Source organism: Miniopterus natalensis, chromosome 6, assembly GCF_054644295.1.
Source record: "Miniopterus natalensis isolate mMinNat1 chromosome 6, mMinNat1.hap1, whole genome shotgun sequence".
NCBI classification, from domain to species: domain Eukaryota; kingdom Metazoa; phylum Chordata; class Mammalia; order Chiroptera; family Miniopteridae; genus Miniopterus; species Miniopterus natalensis.
Window position 1 is genome coordinate 61,824,566 of NC_142086.1, and position 23,445 is coordinate 61,848,010.

A 23,445-nucleotide genomic window follows, 5' to 3' on the forward strand; every position below is an offset into this window, starting at 1 on the left:
AAAAAAAAAGCCAATCGACCAATCAATAATACTCTACCTAGCAGAGTTGTCTTTTAGAATTGCAAAAGAGATAAGAATTTTTTCAGATAAGTAAAAGCTGACAAAATTTATTACCTCTACTACAGTCTTATAAAAAATGTTAGAGGAAATTCTTCAAGCTGAAACAAAAGGATGTTAACTAGTAAAAGAAAAACATATGAAAGTATAAATTTTACTGCAAAAGGTAAATAAATAGTTAAATTCAGAATACTCTAATCTTTAATGGTGGTAGGTAAATTTCTTAAAAATACAGTATAAAGGTTAAATGACAAAAATGTTAAAATAACTATAATCACACTAATTTTTAATGACTATACAAGATTAAAGATGCAAATTGGGACAACAAAACATAAAATGTGGAAGAATTAGGAGAGTTAAAATGTAGAGTTTTATTATGCATTTGAACCAAAGTTGCTTTCAGCTTAAAAGAGACAATTCTAAATATAAGATATTTTATAAAAACTTCATGGTAATCACAAAATCACAAACCTATAAAAGATACACAAAAATAAAAAGAATGCTACAGAAAATGATCAATTTACAAAGGAAGAGAGCAAGAGGATAATAAAAGCACAAAGGAATTACAAAATAGCCAGAAAACAATGAACAAAATGGCAATAGTAGGTCCATAACTATCAATAATTACCTTAATTGTAAATTGACTAAATTCTCCAATAAAAAAATATAGAGTTGCTGAATGAATAAAACATTATGTTGCCTACCAGAGACTTCATCTTTAAGGACAAACACAGACTGAAAGTAAATGGATGAAAAAATATTTCATACAAATGAAAACCCAAAGAAAGGAGAGGTAACAAAGACTGTCTTATAATAGACAAAGAAGATAAAATGCTATGAAAGAAGATAAAAGAAGATATGATGATAAAAGGATCAATCCAACAAGAGAATATAGTGTTTATGAATGTTTATGACCAAATATAGGAGCATCTAAGGATATACAGCAAATATTAACAGACCTGAAAGGAGAAATAGACAGCAATACAGTAATAGGAGGGGACTTCTATATCCCACTTTCATCCAGACAGAAAATCCATAGGGAAACATTGGACTTAAATCAGACATTAGACCAGACAGACTGACATTTACAGAACATTCCACCCAACAGCAGAAGAATAAACATTATTCTTAAGTGCACATGGAACATTCTTCAGGACAGATCAGATGTTAGGCCACACAATAAAAGTCTTAATTTAAGAAGATTATAATCATAACCAGCATCTTTTCTGGCCACAATGGTATAAAACTAGAAATCAATAACAAGAGTTGGAAAATTCACAAACGTGTTGACATTTGGAGTGGTGAAGTTCTCACTGGCTCGGGCAGCTCAAGTGTATGACATTGACAATTGCGTGATCCTTGATAGCAAGAGCTGTACGGGATTCTGAGTGGCTTTAAGGGCTATTGGGGTCCTCAGAGGCAAGGGACCAGGGTGGTGGTGGTGGTGGTAGCCACAGCTGGTTGTGTGCACATGGCTGTGGAGCTGGCTGCAGGTGCCTGTGTGGTGGCAGGGACTGGCTGCAGGCACACACGCATAGCCAAGGGCCTCAGCCAGTGGCAGGGCTGGAGCCAACTGTAGGCGAATGAGCAGCTATGGAATCTAGACTGTCAGTGCGCACTTGGCTGGCTGCAGGGACTAGCTGCAGGTCCATGCACTTCAGTGAGCTCCAGGGACAGGAGTCAGTGCTGGCAGCGAGCAGGCTTGCACTGCAGGGCCTATCTGCTGGTGCACGCGGCAGTACAGGCCTGGGACAGCACTCAGGGCTGGATCCAAGTACACAAGCAGCTGCGGGGGCCTTGGCTGTCAGCGTCCACTCATGTAGTTACAGGGGCTGGCCATGGGTGCACACAGAACAGTGCAGGCTGGGGACGGAAGTCCGGGCCAGCACTGTGATGTGCACCTGTACACTGCTGGCCCTGACTCCTGTCCTCAACCTCTACTCTTCTGTGTTCTATTCAAATGTTTAAAAGAGTGTTTTTAGGAATTTAATAAAGGAAAACATGGAGGCAAATACATTTTTTTCTTAAACTTTGTGCATCATAATCTGTTGCCTTATATGGAGGTATTTTTATATTTTCTGACTTTTTCACACTTTTCCCTTACTAGTCTAGAGAGAAAAATATATATAGTTAGTTATTAAACTGTGAGCATCTAGAGTTTGGTTATTGTCCCCTCAATGACAGTATTTCATTGACAGGTATGGTGTCCGTATCTGCCATGAAGCCTTTGAATGAGTTTATTATTAATGCATGAACAATGCAGTTAGTTATATATATAGGTTCTCTAAAGCAATGCCAATGCCATGGTTCCATAATGTAACTTCTTTTCAGTTACAGGCAGAAACACTCAGTAGATGTGTGATTTCTTCTGTTTTATAATTCAAAATTAAAGTAACCATAGTTTATACCTCAAACCTAAGCTGTAAGTTAAACTATCACATCGGAACTGTTTTTATGTCTTCAGTCAGACCTAAAATGCAATATATCTCCACTGTAGAAGGTAGTGTTGTGAGATAATCATAACACCTGTTTATAGGTTCGTGTGAGAAAGAAATTGAGAGACAGGGTTGCTATGGCATGGTAAGACACAATCTGACAGGTACTAGATGAATCATGAGCCGTCCCATTAGTATCTATTGAGCCTTTATTATGTGATCATCACTGTGCTGTGGGGAAGAAAAGAAAAATATAAGACAGTTTCTTTCCTTAGGACTTACTTTCCTGCTAGAGACAAATTATACCACTTTTACACAATTAAAAAAAGAAGTTAACAGTAGAAAATTAGTAAACACAAATCTTTTTTTCCTAGATAGTACCAATATTTTATTCCACATCAAACACACCATGCAAGTATACCACATGTATATATTTTGGGCTTGAGAATTGAGAGTGTAAAAGGGGAAAAATATTCCAGGTGAGGGGCATAAAATGAGCTAAAATCTTGGGACAGAATGAAGTATAGACTTTTGAGAGAAATATGAATAAACCAGTGTAACAAAAGTAGAGTTCTTGAAGTGGGAAGTAAGTTTGTATGTGGTGTGTTGGGCAGGGAGTCCAAAAACCCTAAAACTCAACCTAGGCATATGGACATGATTCAGTGATCTTTGGGGAGTCCTGCCCACTTCCCTTAACTTTCAGAGCAGAGGCATCATCTGATAAATTTTGGTCTGGTGAGAGTCTTCATAACATGGTTTTGTGGTGCATGGTGCCCTTAAGGCTATTATGTTCATCCTGACGTGACCTGACTCTGATTTATGTCACTTTATTGTTGAAAACTCCCAATTTAGCAACAGATGTCCTGTGGATAAGAAACCCCAGGGCAGCCAGCCATGGGCAAGGGGACTCAGAGATCTCGGAGATGAGCAGAGCAAGATCACCCTCAGAGACCTCAGGATTGCTTTCCAAAGCTGTGACATCAGCAGAGGACAGGAAGCAAGGACATACTCTTGACATATCCAGCCTAAACTTCTAGCAAAGGGAGACATTAAATTGTGCTGCACAAAATTAATGCACCCCTAAATACATAAAATATACGTACCCTTAATGTGGCTAAAATTCAGTATTAAGATTCTCATTATCTTTCATCCGGAATATTCCCCAAACTCCCCAGTTGATCTGAATGTCTGCCTCTAACCCATTCTCTACATTATAGTCAAACTATAGAACATTTACTTATTTAAAATAAATTTCTTGTGCACCCCCAAAAGATACCTGTCCTGTCGATGCAAGGCTTTTCTCATGAGCAGAGACAGATACTGACCATAATTATGAAATAGTTATATGCTATAGGATTCTTGAGAAGGTGCACAGGGGCCCTAATATGAGGGGTCAGGAAAGGCTTCCTTGAGAAAATTCCGTCTGTGAGGAAGGCACTGTGTGGACTGTATATCACACAGCAAAAATCAGAAGAACTAAATTTGGTGCCAAACACATGCTCTTACATTAGTTTACACAAGGCTGCTTAGTTGGGATATACATATATTTATACAACAATGAAATAAAAATATTAAAAATGTATTTTATTGTTTATCTTACATCTATTTCATGAAAGTTCTTCTAAAGGAAAATGTGTGACTTTGGGTAAACAGAGCTAGCTGTCCTCCCTGCTCCCTCCCCACTAACACAACAGAAATTAAGTTCTCTGTCACTGCAGATTCCACTGTAAGTCTGGCGGGGCAAAGAGGGTGGAAGTTGTTTATTTTCAAAAGGGCAATTGTATGTTTATTAAATCATGCACTTGGTAAATTATCCAAAGTAATTAATCATAGAAAGAAAGACTAGAGAATTGATTGAGCAAAGTTTATAATAATGCTACAGAAACATACATCAAATATACATGATGCAGGAAGACAAAAAAGGCCAAAGGATTTCTATTGATAGCTTATTTTGGGGATTGTATTTTCAGAGCATAACACTGTATGCACAAAATAATGTAGTTTTAGTTTGCTCTTCAAAAATTTAATAAAACAGTGTTTTAGTAAAGAATAAAGATTACATTTCTTCCTAACACCTACTCATTAAACAGGATATATTGGTAACAATGAATTCAACTGTATAAGAAGTCAATTATTTATTTAATAGATCAATATTATCATTTTGATGCAAATTGTTAATGTAATTATTTCCTTCTGTATAACATAGTTGAAAAACCAACAAAAATAAATTAAACCTCTGTTTTACTATGGATTTGATTATCTGGCAAATATATACATATATATAAACACACACATATAATTTCACAAACAAAGCACCTTGTCTAGCTCCGAAATTTCCATGATTTCTCTTTTGTTCTTCACATATTGCTAAGCAATAGACAGTATTCTTATCACTCCTTTCTTCTAAAACATCACAGGATATCTCACAGAACAACATTGACCAACAAATAAAAAAGTTCTTAATATTATTAGAAATCACCAGTTAACCAGTCTTACATGATCCTTAATTTTATAGTTAATTAATTTTAGAACATTTTATCTTAGAGGTATTAATTTTGAAGACACACTTATGAAGCACCTACAATTCAAGAATCCTGGAATCATTGCTAAAAAGTAGTTCTTGTTGTTAAGGGGTTTATAGGTTGGAAGCCAAGATATTAGCCAGAAAGACCAAAAAACATTACAAATGGTACTTACAAGGTGTCAAATAAGAGCACTGTGGTCACTATAAACAGCAACAAAATGCTAGAGGTAGGGACTCAAATTGTTTGTGTGTGTGATAAAAATATGGAGTAAAAATGGGAATTTTGGTAAAACATCGTATACACAAAAAGTACATTAGTGACTGTGGGCTATGAAATTTGTTCGTTGCATTATCATGGCACATCCATTATAATATATTAAAGATAATTTCCTGAGTCCATTATCCTCTCTTTCACTCCTCTAGAAGGAAACTCAGTCTATTATAAGGCACCAACATTGCTCTTCTAGGTATGCTCCCAGTCTATTCACCTGAACTTCTGTTCTAGTTCGAGGAATATGAGGATACCAATGTATCCCTAGTTTCCCTGTACTCTTTAGATAATTTTTGATCTATCACTTTTTACATAGATTACAAGAGAGGCAGAAAATGTATTTCAATACTGCCTTGCAGACTGATGACACAAATGCAGCTTATTGATCTTAATGAACTGTCAATCAACATGGAAGGAAGGAAACCATTTAAGCTAAACCTTTAAACAGCTTTTGCATATTTATAATATAAACTGGATAATATCTGTAAATATGTTTTTACTTTTTAACTATAAGTTCTGATACAAGCATAATGCATTTTTATATTTATTATAGTAAAAATCAGCACTTATTTATAAATTCAAATCATGTCTCAAAGTAATATTCTGTATACCTTATCATTATTAAAAATATATCACAGTGTATGCTTCTCTTGAAAAAATATATAGTATAATTTTTTATAAAGTAAACCTTTTGTGAATGTATATTTATTTATAATTAATGATACTTGGATAAAGTTGAATACTGTGTCTAAAGATAAATGCATATTGAAATTGCATTTGAAATAGAATTTACAATAAATGCTAACCTCCATTTTAATAATATATACTGAGAACCTTGTGTTCTTGATGATAAATAAGGCTAGATCCTTTTACTGTGGAATACTGTTTTCCTTCTTATAAATCTAATTATCCTGGTTTTGTCTGGAAGAGAGCAAGAAGCAACAATAATCTCATTCAAAAATTACTCAGTCAAATACCTTAAACTAAAAATAAACTTTATGAGAAAGGGAAAAATTAAGGTCAATGGGTTATGGATGATGTGGATAAGTTCTCTGCACATGAGATACATGCTAACTCACAGCCTGATTAAGACCTAATTTAAGCATTCTTAAGCTTCCATTAATTGTAAGCCCTGTACTCATTATCTAGTAAACCACATTGCAGAACTTCAAACACACACACAAAATCTTTGAATGATGACTTAAAGTATGTTTCTGATAGTATTTCTCTAATCACTCACCATTATTGAAATGAAGTTGATTTAATTGAACCTGTAAAAGAGATTATAATTTCTAATCATACTGCATCTGTAAATGCTTATTGTTCAAAAGAAACCATATGGATTTTCAAGCGCCCTTAATTAAAATAATGGATGTAATCTTAGATATCTTTTCCCTTGGTAGTCACATAGAACTATTTATAGGGAACATATTATTTGCCAGACACTTGTTGCTAGAGATGCCATTGTCTTAATAAATTATTAATGTCACTATTAATTCATGATCACCCATGTCTGTCTAGACTTTTCTCCTATTCAACATCATACTATCCTCTCCTGCAAAAAGATTATCTGAATATTAAAACCTGGATCATTTTACTTTATTCCCCCCACTTTTACCTACTTCACAATAAAAATCTTCAGAGGAAAATATCTTCACTGCCTGATACATAGCTTACAAGTAAATGTACCATACCTCATCTTTCCTACTTCCATGTTATTTCGATACAAGCAAAGGGCGTCATTCTGAAAATATACCTTTTATATCTTTCCTAGAGTCCATCCCCTCTTGCTTTACCGGCGATCTCTATCAGTTTTTCGTCTCCCCTTAATTTTCATGTCTTCCTACTGGCTCTTTTTTTTTTTTTTTTTTTTTTTATCACTATTAGAATATTTCAGATGTCTCCCAACTTAAAAAACATACAGAAAAATAAGCAATATATTTTTTTGTCCCCTTCTTATCCCCTAATGGGCCAAACTTCTTGAAAGAATTATTATTATTGTCACAGCCTTGATTTTCTTTTTTCACACTTATTTCTTCCTTCACTGCACCAGACTTCCTACCATGCTATTGATACCATTTTTATCAAAGTCACTATTGACTCGTTTGTGATAAATCCAATGACCCGTTGCGGAGCTTTTGGCACAATAAACATTTTTGAAACAACTTCTCCTTGGCTTCTGGGATTGCTGGCTCTGGACTTACCCCCTACCTCTTAGCTGCTTGTCCTTAATTCCTCTGCTTAGTTTTATTTTCAAATCTCTCAAATGCTAATACTCTTCCAGACAATTGCACTAGGTAATTTTATTTGCTGCCATTTTTTCTAATATTACACACAAGTAGAATAATTGCCAAGTCTATTGCCTCCAGCCCAAAGTTTATTCTTGAGGTTCAGATAAATATAAACCTGCCTAGTGAATATACCTACTTCTGACTTCGGAGGCACTTCAAATAATGTGTCAAGAAATAAACTTGTCATTTTATTATTTTTTATTATTTTAAAGGAAGATCTCCATTTCCTAAGTTTCTCTGTTCATCTAACTAGGATACTTTATAATGACTCCACCTCCAGCTCTGGGGTATTTTGGAAATACTACTCATGAACATTGTTTTATTGTATGTAAAAAGCATAAGACATAAAGCTATTTGTGTTAGTCCAACTGCACACATGCAGAATAATTATTAGCTAACAAATATTCTGAAGTTGAACTATATTGATGGGTAAAATACCTTTGTGAGGAAAATTATCTGTAATACTAACTATTTTCAAGGGATCCCAGAGTATAGAAAAAGAAAATAGGGTGGGCCTTTGTAGGACCAGTGGAGGGAGATCTTAATAGGAACCATCTTGGATATGTGACTCCAAAACCCCAAGTTTCTATCAATGCCGTACTCAATTAGTGTGTAAAAGCTCCAGATAAGCCATTTTAAAGTAGAGCAGCTGCTACCTTGGGGGGAAAAAGTCTGTTTTGAGTGATGGAGAAGGAGGCATGGTACATAAGTTTTCCTCTGATATCTGTTTATATCAGACATGTCTGCTCTTGTTCTGTAACTCGAGTCATATTTTTTTTCTCCAATTTTAATGTTTTTTAATTTTCTGGTTATAAAAAGTAGGAGAAAGCTAAAAGAACACTGAAGCTGTTTTAGAGAGTCATCAACCTACTATTTCTTTATTTTTGGTTCTGGTCCTGAATAGCCCCAGAAGGAAAAATACCCTAGGGAAGAACTAGAAAGAATTTTAGTCAAACTTTTTAATCGATACACACCAAAGCCGTTTCTACTTCTATTTTTCCTTATCTCAGTTCACATGACCACCATCCACCCAGCTGTTAAAAGAAAAATCCTAGAAATAACTTTTGATTCTTTACATTGTCCATTATTCTTACAACAGGACAGAGGTATTGGCTTATTTTGTTTATTGTTCTATCCCTGGCACCTCAAACAGTGGATGGAATAGAGAGAGATGCAATAAATATTTTTAAATGAATCAAATTATTTAATGTTTCTTGAATCTGAATGTTTTTCTTACTTTGTTCTACCATTACTCTAATTTAAGCCACCATCATCATTCATCTGGACCACAGCATTTACTTTTGAACTAGCCTTCCTGGACCCATTCTTGATACTCTAATTCATTTCTGCTATTGCAGTAGAATGAACTTTTCGAAATACAAGTCTAATATTTTTTTCATCGCTTAAAACTCTTCAGGACTTTCCTTTGGTCTTAGGGTAATGTGTAAACACATTAACATGTCTTTATATGTCGTCTTACTTCTCTAGCATTAGGTCTTGAACTCTATTTTGTTTGTCTTGGCCTCTGTATTCTAGTATTATCAAACTTTTTTCATTTTCTTTTTTTTAAAATCCTTACTCCAGGATATGTTTAATGATTTTAGAGAGAGGAAAGGTGAGGGGAGAGAGAGAAACATTGATATTTCTAATATTCGCCAGTTGCCTCTCATAAGTGTCCCAACCAGGTATGTGCCCTAAGTGAAAATTAAACCTGCAACCTTTCAGTGTATGGAACGATGCTCCAACCAACTGAGCCACACTGGCCAGGGCTTATTTTCCTAAAGGATTAACTCTCTCTCCCCTTTGCATTGCCTTTGCCTGCAATATTTTTTTTCTATTTCTTCTTTTCAGTAAATAAATGCCTCACACCATTGTTTTCCAGAAGGCTTTTCCTGAAAACTGGAATAAGCACCTTGCTGTATTTTCCCTCAGACCTACATTTTATTTTTTCTATCAAAGCATTAATTACATTTATTCTAATTTTTAAAAATTTCTCTTTATTGTTGAAAGTATTACAGATGTCCCTCTCCCTCCTATTGTCTCCTCCCCGCTCCTTCCCCCCCCCCCCCCAGGCCTTCACCATACTATCGTCTGTGCCCATGGGTTCTTCATATATGCATATAAATTATTTTGTTAATCTCTTCCCACCCATCCCCTGCCAGCCTTCCCTCTAAGATTCCTCAGTCTGTTCCACGCTTCTGCGTCTCTGAATCTATTTTATTCATCAGTTTATTTTGTTCGTTAGATTCCACATATGAGTGAGATGATGTGATACTTGTCTGTCCCTGACTGGCTTATATTTTATAGATGTAATTGTAAGCTTCATGTGGACAAGGTCAAGGTCTGCTTTACACACTATATAGTTTCTGAATATTAGTATTTCAGGGAAGAGTTTACAACTAAGAAGAATTAAATAGTGTTTGAATAAATAAGTTAATTAAATTCCTGTTATACTACTTTAGACATATTTCTTCCAAGTTTACATATAGAGAAACTAAGACTTAGAGAGGTCAAGAAAATTATTAAAGGCTTGCAAGACTCAATTGCTATGTGATATAATGTCATTTAAATGTTCTTAATACTCAGTTTCATCATCTATGCAATAGAGATAAATCTTATCTTGAAATGGTGACAGTGACTGAGAAGAAAAGGTAAATGTCTAGAACAGTGATGGGCAAACAATGGCCGTCAGGTAAATCCAGCCATTTTTGTAAGGATCATGAGCTCAGAATGGTTTTTAAATTTTTAATAGTTGAAAAAAATCAAAAGAAGAATATTTCATGATATATAAATATTATATGACATTTAAATGTCACTATTCATAAAGTTTCATTGGAACAAGTCACATCTATTCACTGACATATTGTCTGTTTGCTGCTTTGTCAGCAGAGTTGAGTAATTGCAACAGATCTTCTATGGTTCACATAGCCAAAATATTTAGTTTCTGCCCCTGGTGTAGAAAAAATGCTTGCAGACACTCAATAGGTTATACTTACAATTTTTAGAATTTTTTTAATAATAAAAACAGTCACAAGTGAACTCCCTAGTCTAAGTGACTTATAGCTCATCTACTAGCAAAATATCTGGTTAATAAAAAACTATGACAAGTTTCTTTGTTCTTATTTTAAGAAATACATTATGTACAGATGGTTAAGTAATCAAATAGTTTTGCCTTCAGCAAGATAAACTACTTCTAAATATAGCAAATTGCATATAATACTCATGAGTGCTCTGGAGATGGGGCTCATTTTTTAAAAACTTACTTTTCACCTTTGTACAATGAATATTTGTCATTCAAGGATATTCCTAGAAGATCAGAATCCTGAAGAAAGGCATCTAAACACTGAAGAAGTAACCTGAGTAAGATTTGTAGAGAAGCCTGCACTAGGCTCAAACAGGGATCGAAGCCCTCCCTCTTCCTTGGATGGCGAGCAGTCTCTCAGACACTAATGGATTCCAGCCTAGGAGCTTGTACTAATAGCTTCCTTTGATGAAGTGTCGTGTTCTAGAACTTAGCTTGGCCAAAAAAGGTTCAGCTATTTGTAATTCTGAGACAAAATCTGACTATACAGAACACCAATTTTTGGGGAAATATGGAATAATAGGCATCAAATACCTTCACAAAGGAAACAGAATTTGAGTTGGCAAATGAAACCCTTGAGAACCATAGATCCATATCTCCTCTTCACTCACTGTTTCTTCAGGCTGCCTCATGACCTATTGTCATCCATAGGTTCCCCTAACCTCATCATTCTTTCTAGAAATTTGGAATCCAAAAGCTATTTAAAATGTAAGATTATTTATATGATTAAGTTTGAAATGCCTTGCTGGTTTCTTTGAATAAGCATGTCTTTTCTTAAAGACATTATCCTAAAACTTTTTCTCCATCCATATTTTTAGATTATCTAGTGGCCTTGTTTTGATCTTAATGTTGAACTCATTCACGAAGAACACAGTAGATTCTGGGATGACTTTGGCCTCGGTCAAGCACACTCAGATTCTAGGCTTAGTTTTGCACTTAACTGGCTGCATGACCTTGAACAAGTTATTTGGGCAGGTTTCTCATATCTCAGTCTTGGAGTCCTTATTTGTAAGAAGTCGAAAATAATATCTAACTTAAACAACTGTTGTGAGTACTCAAATAATACAATATATAAAATATCTGGCATAGTCCCTGGTTCACAGTAGACAATCCAGCAGTGTTAATTTCTTTCCATTCTTCCCTTTCTGCTTATTTCCAGTTGCCTAAAGCACCAAGATACATTCAGGAAAACACTTCTTTCTGAGTAAGTGGAAAATCGGGTCATTTTTAAAAGAAGCTCTTTCAATATATGTCAGACCAGAGCATCTAAATCTTGTATATAAATAAGGAATGCAATACTTGTTTAAGGAAGTTCTAACTAGGCATATAATACAGCTGAAAGAGTGCAAGATGAGGGTTGGAATAAGACCTAGTCTTAAATTTGTGATCTGTTGTTTATTTTCTATGTCATTTATGCTCAATGGGCTCCATTCATTTTCCTCTTCTGCAAAATGAGATTAAAGTCAACCCTATAGGACTGGCAGGTTGATAAGACATCTTTTCCTAACCCCCCATTTCTTCCTTTCCAGTCTTTCTCCCACTGCTTCTCTCCAGCTATAATAGACACAGTTCTCCAGACTAGTGAGGTTCCTGAGCCAATGCCTCTGAAAATTTTGTTTCCTCCACCTGGATGGCTCTCCATCCCAGGCTCTGATTCATCTTTCAAATATGCCTTGTCTGGAAGATGATTATAGCTCTCATCCTCTGAGGCAGAGCTGCTCTTTCTTTCTTTGCTCCCATAGTCATTTTTGCATAGTACTTTAAGCATGTTTCCTCTTAGTTAGATGAAATTATTAGTTACCAGTGGAGCCCAGAGTTGGATGGATTCTAGAGCTCATTTAGCTTTGATACGTCCATACCTGGGAGAGGGTTAGCACATAAATCTGTTTTTCAAATAAAATGGGGAAAATGTGAGCATGCTTAGTAATTTTTAAAGTTATCAAACTATCCCAATTTTAAAGATTTAAGGGAACAAAAATACAGATAGGTGTAGAGCCAATGGTTGTATGAGGAAAGATTTTTGTATTGAGAGTCAGTGACTTATACAAGAACAGAACCAGGAGGGAGTAAAAAATTTAGAGTGAAAAACAAACAAAACTTTACATATTTGCCTGGTTCATACTTTTTATTGTATTTCCAAAAGACTGAAAAAAATATTTTAAGCCTATTTGTATGTCATAAAGATAAGTTAAATGGCTCTAAGAAACAAGTTTGGTGAGAAGTACTTTTATAAACATAGCCTAGAAGTTGCTGTTGATGAAATTCATAGGATAGGAATAAACTTTACAGATTTTATCTCCTAGGGTCTTTCAAATATGTTTTCACTTAATGACCTAGGACAGAGGAAATCCTTCTTCTCACAGCATGGAGACCCACTGTATAGTAATACTAGCTAATATCTACGGAGTGTTTAGTTTACTGCAAGCATTGCACTAAGCACTTTACATATATTAACTATTTTAATCTTCACAATTAGTCTATGAGGCAAAAATAATTTATTTTATGAAGAGATAAATGCTGAGAGATAAAATATCTTACTTAATTCACACAGCTAAGACAGGTTCAATTCGTGACTCAAGCAAAGACAATTTGGGTGAAGTCAGTGCTTTTAAATTCCATACCAGTGGAATCCCCTAGAGATCTTGTTAGAGCACAAATTGCTGGTCCCAACCCAGAGCTTTAGATTCTGTCAGATAATTTGCATTTCTAAGATGCTCCTTGGTGATGCTGATTCTGCTGGTTTTCAGACCAAACTTTGAGACCCTGGAGACCACTGCTCTATTCTAACTCACCTTTGTGAAACATTGTTTGTTGGAGAATCTCATACATTCTGACTTTCATATCTCACATATGGGGAAAAAGAGGCAGCAAAGCATACTGTAAGAAAATGGGCTTTGGAGAAGTTAAGGGCAATTCCCACTTCCCTATTCTGTAACTTGCTAGCCTCAGTTTCCACATCTATAAAATGGCTAATATAGCATTCACTTAATAAGATTACTGTGTTGAAGAAGTGAAAGAATATATATGTATAGTAAACACATAGTACATGGAAAATATTCAAAAATGCATCTTTTGCTATGATGTAACACTCTTGGCACCTATCGTATAACCCAGGGTAAGCACTCTATAAATTCTCCCAGGCCCCCCTGAAGACAAGTGATTTGCTTGAAATCAGTCACATGATTAGGGGCTAAAACTGGAGCAGGACATTATTTCATAAAAGACCAGAAGTAATTCTAGAGTCTTAGGGAGAAGAGATTTGGAAAAGGAATGAAATAAAAGCATTTTTTCCCTCACAGAGCCACTAGTCATTAAAATTATTTTCTTCCTTAAGCCAAGAGTCCAAACTTATCTAGATTTATTTTTCATTGATAGCAGAGTAAGAATCTCATTCAAGCCTAGGCCTGAACTTCCAAAGGAGAGTCAGTTAAATATTTTGATCAACTCATGTCATAATGTTCTATATGAATGAACACATTTTAAGAAAATGAATATAAAAAAACGTATTCATCACATCAAAGTGAAAGATGAAAAAGGAAAAAGGGGAAAATATATGTTGGTTGATTTATTTCCCTCCCAGTTAACAACTTAGGATAAATAATAAGGAAAGAAAGGGACTTAAAATGCTAATTATAGTACATGCATTGGGGATTGTCCAGCTTCTCCTTAGACCAGTAAAAGAATGGCAAAGCTGTCAGGTTTTAGCGCCTCGGGGAAGCTCTAGACAGCTTGATAGACTCCTGAAGTATTTTATAATTACTCTGCTTATTCCTGAGTTTTAATGACTCGCTTGCAAAACAATTTCTGTGTACATTAAAACAACAACAAAACTGTTCATAAGCTGAGAAAACAAGATTCTAAGAATGCTTTGTATTCAGGGTTATTTACCAAAAAATAAAAATAAATGTTGAGAGCTAGTTCATTTTGATTGCTATTCTAACCCTGGATTAGATCTCCAGTGGAAAACTTTTCTAAGCTTTCAGAAGGCATGTGAATAATGAAGCTAAATTTAATTGAAATAATGTATATGCCAGATAAAACATAGTAAGCATATTACATAGCATATTTTGTGGCACTGTGGTAGAAAACCCATCCTCTCCTAATTATGAGAAACATCGCTCATCTCTTCTATTATATTTTCTTCATTGTATTCCTTTTCATATTCAAATACACAATCTATTCTTCCAACCCATACCAATATTTTCATATATATACATATATACACACATATATATATCACACTATTTATTTATTTTTTATTTATTTAATTCAATTCATATTTAGTAGGTTGGGCAGATTCTTTAATTATATGAAATGGGAAAGAAATTGCTGTTTTTCTTTACTTACATTTATTCTTTGGCCACTGAGAAAAGTTTTATTCTTAGCAGCTTTGGGTTTTAAAATTAGGAACATTTTGATAACTTCTCTTATGATCTTGCATGGATGGGAAGACAAAGTCTATTTATTTATTTAACATTTTTAATGTAGAGCAACTTTTTCTTTTTATTCAAGTTCTCCTCGCCACTCTGTATTTTTGCAGGATAGTGATTGTGTTTTAAGTCTTTTCTTATCTTCTCTTAAGCCTAGTGAAACTTAGACATAGCAGGTCCTCTGTAAAGGTATTTTGATCCAGTGATTTGGTAACAAAAGTAAAAATAACACTTTTAACCTAAGGTATTTTGAAGGAAGCCCTAACACTGATCTTATCTTCCAGATTCTTCAGTGAGGATGATTCCTTATAAAGATATGTGGACAGATTGTCTTTTTTGAATAATAGTGTCCTTTGTGCTTTGTGACCTGCAGAGAGAAATACAAAACTTAGACCCCAGACCCCTATAAACTACTGCTAGAACAGAATTGGAAGGTTAGCTTTGGATTTCTTTTCTTTAGTGCAGCTTTATAACACAATTTATTATCTTGCTAAATGTTAGAAGTAGCATGCTTAACATATTCATAATTTATTTTCTCAAGGAAAAGAACCTCAGAGGAAACTCTAAATAAATATTGGAGATTTGGAGGGTCTAATAAATTTAGCTGAATACATTAGCTTTGATGACAGCTAAAGTCTATTATTCAGGAAATTGAAATTTAGATAAATTAGTGTGGTATTCATCTAGTTTTTAATAAGCATAAGATGAAATGGAAAAACATGCAATTTGAAACAATAAGATAGAAAAATTGAATGTGTAGTTAATATTACCTAAATGTAGATGTTGACTCAATTACAATAATCCCATCATGTTACGTACATTTTTTTTGAAATATAAGATGCAAATGGAGATACTTCTTATAAGAAAAATTGGACTTTGGAAATAATTTTTGTTTTTATTTTTCTTTTTCTACAAATACAGTTATGATATTAATACAGTAATTGTTACTTATAGAGTTACATGGTGTTGGCTTCTGCTGCTGTTCAGTTCTGCTCCATACATTGGACCATATGCATCTAACATGGTAAAGTCAGTAAGTTAGCCAGTTGGTGCAGCTTTTTCTCCTGTCTACAAATGCGGTTTTTCACTGAGATATTTCTGGTAAACACACGTGTGAAATCAGCAGCTAATTACATGTGTCATCAGAGATGTATGTCTGTAGTGAGAGACTGAACAGATAAAGACCAGACTATATATAAAAATAGAACACTGACCCCATAAGTAGTCCAGGAAGCCAAACCACAACTTCTATAGAAATCAACCCCCAAAAAGCCATATCTTATCAATAACTGACATTTTTTCTAATTTTCACCCCACTTCCAACATAAGATCTACCAGGAAAAGTCAAATATGCCCTGTTCATCTCTATGGAATGCCCTGCTCCTAGGCAGCATGCCTCCAGCTCCTCCATGCCTGCAGCTTCCAATCAGGACATACCTGACGCCTTCCCTTTTCTCTAACATAAAGCTTCCCTATTCCTCAGTTGGCCTTTGAGTCTCTGTTAAAGGCAAGTGGTGGTAGGTGGTTCCCTTGCTATAGCAAGCCCTGAATAAATAACCTTTGCTTGTTCTCATTCGGGTGGTCTTCATTTACTTCCACAGTGGTAACCTTCCATGACCAATATTGCTTAGCCTGGAGCATCCGAAAACCTTCATGGTGGCTCCTCCCTCATGTTCCTTTTCGCCTTTCCTTTGCCATCAAGCAAAACAACACTGCTTGCTAGACTGATACAGCCAACACCATAATTTAAGACTCAATAACCACTCTACTGCTCTTATGTAATTTTTTATAATAAATATATATTCCATAAAAAATTTAAAAAATATTAATCATCCACAACTGAATTAAATGCAAAAATACAAACAAGGGTGATATTAGAAAGGATGATGAAACACAGGTTGGAGCTTATTTTCTATCATTTGTAATAATTTTTTCATCCAGGAATTCAGGAAAGTTGATGAGATTTTTAAGATTGCTCTAAATGCCCTGGTTTGTGTGGCTCAGTTGGTTGGAGTGTCATCCTGTACACCAAAAGGGGCAGGTTCAATTCCTGGTCAGGGAACATAGGGGAGGCAATTGATCTATTTTTTTTTTTTCTCTCTCTCTCCCTTCCTCTCTCTAAAATCAATACAAAGGTATTAAATCTCACTCATGGAAGTTTTCTGAGCTTTCTGAACCCATATTTTATTGGCCTTATGACAACGTTCATCCTTCTTAAGTTAGTCTAATCAATTGCTTCAATTTAGCATTTTAAAAAATTCAGGCTTATTTTTTACATAAGGCTAAAGTATGTTTGAATAAACATGATCCCAAATATAATATTTATAATAAAACAAGGCCTTCACAGATAATATCATTTCTCTCAGAAGAGCACTGCAGACATAGCTGATTACAAATATAAGGGACATATCCTTTTAGATATGAAAAATTAATATGACAAATTTTATCCTTAAAAGCAAAATTCCCAAATATAACTTGAAAATCATAAGAATTTGCTATCTCCAGTATTTTAATTGGACTATCGGAAAGTCCTTTAGATATTCTGCCATCATTGAATCTCCCATCCTTCGACATAACAAGTACAACATTGTTTAAAATGCCTTGAAACTAAGTATTAAAGGATTTGGCATTTATCAATTATTTAAAAGGACCTATTACAATAATGACTAGCCTGAGAAAAAAATCCTATGATACACATTATAGCATATAAAAATATCTTTTTAATTGGCACTCACTGGTACTCAGTGAAAACACAGATTTGTGTGTGTGTGTGTTTGCGTGTGTTCTATCATAACCCTATATTTAATCTGTCTAGTTCCAGAAAGGGCAAAGGGTGGGTATTGAAAATATACTTGTTACATGGAATTTGTTGGTGATAGATCAGAGTTGAGGGCTTATGGAGCAGGAACGCCTTATGGAACCTCAGTGGGATACTACAGGCACATTCATGAATGTAGAGCTAATGTCCTACACTGCTCCTGAAGAAAGATAAAGATAAAAGCCAGTGAGTGAGCTTCATGTGTGTTAGCAACCAAGGCAGAGAACTGCTTGAGAAAACAACTTTTTTACACTTATACCCTTGTTGCCTGACATCTACATGGGTAATAGGGAAAAAACACAAAGACTCAAGTACAATTATATGTATTGATTTGTGTTAACATTTATCATGTTCAATGTTGATTTTGTGGATCCTGTAATTTCCTCAGTTTGTATCTATAATGGATTTGATTCAGATCTTTCTAGCAAAAATTAGCAAAGCTGGAGACTAGACATTTTGCCACTACATTCCTCCTTTGAAATCACTCTGCTTTTTATCACATAACTAAATAATAAAATATAAACAAAATTTGAGAATGTAAAGAAAAATTGTGCTTTCAGGAGACTTGATGGATTGGTTCTCTACAGAACAGTGTTGAGCTCCACAAATCAGAAACTCTAGAGCCTAACAATAGTTGGAGCTTCAAATATTGTTACTATTTGAATGTTGTCAGATAATTTTCTGTGTGCTTTGTATCGTTTTTAGCATTTTGATTTGTATCTTGCTGCAGGATTATAAGTATGTATTTGAAGTAATAGTTGAATTAACAGGAGTCTAGTGCTTCATGGTGTTTGAGACCAAATACTATTTGACCTAATCCTGTCTTCTCATAAAGATTATGAAGCTAGAGATTCTCACATTCATGTGATAAATGATTATAATGTGGTGTCTTAAATAACTATAACTCATGAAACATGCCGCAAAATACTTCAAATGTCCATGTATTTTCATTTTTAATGAATTTACCTACTCAATATATAATATCAGAAAGGCTGGCTCTACCTCACTCTTAAAGGTATGAGACTCTTAGTACTCAGTCATCAGAATTGATCTTCTTGAAATGTATTTTCATAGAATTTTGCTCAGCCTACATATATACCTGCCTGTATGCCTTGTCTTATTCTATCAGTGATATCTGCCATCATATTTTAAATTCAGTTGAGAACTTGGCCTTGGGACAGTTATGATTTACAGGATTATGAAATTAGAATGATGGGCAGGTGAGTTCGGGAGCCAAATCTTACTTTCAATTCTAGACTTACCCTACAACTTTAACTCAATTTCTACATCTGAGAAACAAAAATAACAATATGCTTCCACAGGCAGTTCTTTGTACAATTTTAATAAGAGCACATTTTAAGTAGTTGTTCAACAGAAAGCGGCTAGGAAAACCTATCCATAAAACACACAATGTATGAAATAGGATTCTCGATAACCTCTAAGGCCTCGGAGAAATCACATCTATTAGCATCTACTGCTTCCACAGTCCAGCCGCACAAGCTTAACAGGGCCGGCAGAGGACACACAGGACGCCTAGCCTGAGTCTCCCGGGAGGTCTGTATCCTGAGGTTTTCTTGGCTGGTGTTGGCTTCAGACTGACTGAAGTATCCAAAGAGCTCCCAGTCAGGGTGGAACCCATTAGTGAGTGACAAGTAAATCACCTCCTTAAGAGAATATCTAAAGCCCATAATCTGGGCCTAGCCAACACACCTTTTCAATATTATGCCCTAGTTTTCCCCTTTATGTTCCTTACAGCGCAGTTAAACAACTTGTGCTTGTGTCCCCCAAACCCATCCATGTATCTAGGCTTTTGTTTACACTCTTTCTTCTGTGTGGAGTGCCAGTTGCCTCAATTGTTCCCTAAGGTTTTCCTCTGAAGTCCAAGCTAAATGGTACTTCTAAATGATACCCCAAACTGGGAGGAAAAAGAAAAGACTTCCTCCCCTGAAGTCTCATTTATTTATATTTCTTCCACAATACTGAATCATTTTTCACATATTAGAACTTTGAGTGTGTGTCTCAGCTCCCTTTAAGGATACAAACCTTGTCAAGGGATGACCTATGTCTGACTCATTTTTATCTTCATAGCATCTAGAAAAGTACTTTGTATATGCTAGAAGCTCGGTAAAACCTATTAAATGTTTTGGGATAAGAATTGTTCCCTGGAGACACTGTGGATCAGACCTGTTTTCTGAGGATGTTGGAATTAATTTGAACATTTGTTACTCTTGCTATAAAACTAACGGCCAAACTAGAAAATGTTCCAATACGCTCCTTTTAGAGGCAGACTTGCAAATATCAAGATCAGAGAATAATAGCAGTTGCGTCATTGATTTTCTATTTTGCATACCTATGGGATGGCCCATTATTAGCTTCACCCTTTTTTATGTTTTTTAAACCAGGGCATTGTAGTATCATTTTAATATCTACAGGCACCACTGGGCTAATTATTACTAATAAAATGTATCAGCATCTATGGTGTCTTGAGTCCTAGATAGTACTAAGTGTGATGATTACAAATAGAGACATATATAGTTGTTTATTCCTCAAAGGATACTCTAAAAATATCTCCTGTACATTTAAATCTATTTTGGAAGTATCACGCCATTCGAAGGGAACTTTTTTAAAAATCAGTTTATCTTTTTTTTTTCAGTACTGATGCTGGAAAGGATGGTGTCTGCTTATTATAGCAGCTTTGATACAAAAAAGAACAAATAGCACTAATTGCACCTGCACAGATCAAAGAGGGTGATAACTGTGCCCACTAAAGCTCAGCGTATGTCACTAGACTAAGAATGCGGTGCGTTTTTCAACAAGTATCCATTTAAACATCATTATGATAATCACAACAGATGTTCCACAGTAAACTTCTACAACAAAATTACAATGGTGGAGTCTACAATTTGAGAGTATTTTGAAGGAAGGAGTAGAAAAACAGAGACCTCCCTTTGTAAAACCTGAAGGGATCTTGTTGTAAACCATGGTTTATGTATAATTGAAAAAAGTCACTCTAGATCAAATTGCAAGTGTGTATTGTACAAAAATGCCTAATTATCCCAGAGTTTGTATTTTTTTTTTTTTTTTTTGCTGGCATCTATATGGATCTCACCACAAGCACACCAAATTAGGCAATGAAAACACACACACGGCAAGCCCCAGAAAGCCTAACAGCATTAAGGCAAACATTTCATTAACAACAGAGCACCAAATCTAATTTTGTTTACCAACTCCATTGTTGAAAATCCCCAAAAGCTCTACTGCCACACTACTTGGAAAGACTTGTTATGGGATTAAATAATTTATTTACCTGAATTTCTGTTTCTACATCCTTAAAAATCTGATAGATGAAATGAAATACTGAAGAGTACCAATCGTTTTACTAAATACTTATAAAAAACTTAAAGATGATACCAAAAGAGAACCCCTAAAGTCAGGAGCCTTTTAGACTGCTCCCAAATTTTCTACTCCCCTAAAGTACCTAACTTAAACAACAGTCATTAGCAAACGTTAATGAAAACCTCAGGAATAAAGAGAATTTCAGGTTTATTTTGTTCCCATAGTTCAGTAAAAGTACCAAATACTTTTTCCCCATTATTTCTACTTTTTCTCCAATTTCTCAGCTTCCTCCTAAACCTGACTTTTCCTCCTGGCTGAAAGGTGGTTGAAACTTCCTAATAGAAATTCAGAAGAGGAAAAGTTTTTTCTTCCCCACCTCAGGATTCCTGACCATGAATAAGAATCTGATCATGCCTACTTGGCTCACATATCTTTTATTGAAAAGAAAAATCACCCTGGCCCCAATACCTTCACTAGTTTAGAACAATTAGATATGTAGCAAAAATAAACTGTTAGATAAGTCCCATGGAATCCTCAGGATTGCCACTCAGTGGGTGAGGGCTGCAATAAATATTGGAGGGATGACCACAATGTCCACTATAGAATTCCAGTGTTTATCAAAAATTCATTTACGAACAAAGATAGTTAGGTTTTCTTCTAGTAAACATCCACTTCTAGGCCCTATTTCTACATTAGTCAAGATGCAATTCAGAACGATTTATAGTTTTAAGAAACTTATCAAGTGTGAAAACGAAGGAAATCCCATATGAACATGGCAAATTGTCACAATCAGTTCTGTATATCACAGAAATGTAATAACAAGAAAAACAAACAAGATAAAAAACCTACAAACATCCTTTTCAGAAAATCCTAGAGGCAGATATTATTTCATATTTTAAAAATTCATGGACGGGCTACCAAACCTGAGATCAGGCAGAAGTGACAGAAAAATAAACGAGACAAGCACTAAGAAGAGTGGTGAAAGACCCAGCAGGATCAAGTCTCAGAAAGCAGCAGCAAAACAGAATTCTTGAAGGTGAGGGTTTGCCTTGAAATGCACAAGCTATATTCTTTAAATAGCAGAGAATTCCAGTATTAATAGACTGTTTTAGAGCGTATCTGAAAAAGTAAAACTTCTCAATTATTTTTATGATACAAGTTTAACATTGACTTAAACCTTAAAAATATTACACTATAAAAATGCAAGCCATTCTAATTTATGAATGTTATTGCAAAAATACTAACATATTCGCAAACAGTAAAATATATAATAAAGATACACTAAAGGCATTTAGTCTGAAAACAGAAATAGGTCATAATGTTTAGTATCAGCACTATTATTTTTGCATGTCCTATAGGCATTAGCCTATACAATTAGGAAAGAGATACAAATTAGTGATATAAAAATTGATAAGCAAGAGGGAAATTGAAAAATCTTAAACCTAAAAGACCCACTATCAATCGGGAAAAAAATACAAAAAAATGAGAATTTTGATAACACCTTTAATTACAGATTAACAGTTTCATAAAATATGAAACTCTATAAAGACTGAAATTTTATATACTCTAGACAAGTGAGGGTTTCTAACTCTGGCAACACTTTAAAATAACCTGGAAATTACGACAGAAAGAGAAACACTTTCAACACATTAGAGTAGGTTTGACATGTGACCCAGGAAGCTAAATTGATAAAAGTCTCCCAATGGAAGCTGCATTTTTCATAGAGGTGAAGAAAGGGATACAGATACAGAACTGAACACCTGTATGGTACTGCTAAATAATTCAGATTGGAGTCATGCTTCTTTACTGAGTTCTGTGTCTCTGACCCAATTCATGTTGTAGGTGAGAGTACATAAAGTTATGCAGCTGTAAAGTCTTACCCATCTCAGGACCTCATATGGTATTTTCCATTTCACATTTTCAACAAGTTAAAATATTCAGCCCCTCCATTTGGTGTTTGCCTCAAAGTTATTAGATCATTTCCCTCCAAGATTTGCCATCCTTACTGCAACAACTGGTAGGAAGAGAGGCAACATTAAAATCCCAATGCTATGAAAGAGAACACAGAAGCTTTTAAGAGCAAAGAAATTCTTGGGATTTGTTCATTGCTAGCTTTTTATAAGGTAGAGCTTTTCCAAATAAACTGTATAATTGGAGTCCAGAATATGTATTTTTACCCCCTTCATATCACATATATATTC

General features: G+C 34.8%; 1 protein-coding gene across 3 annotated transcripts in view; it reads right to left on the minus strand.

Moving 5' to 3' along the window:
• NAALADL2 (N-acetylated alpha-linked acidic dipeptidase like 2) overlaps nucleotides 1-23,445 on the minus strand; it is a 910,351-nt gene that overhangs the window by 55,785 nt on the left and 831,121 nt on the right. The gene's annotated exons all lie outside the window — the stretch shown is intronic.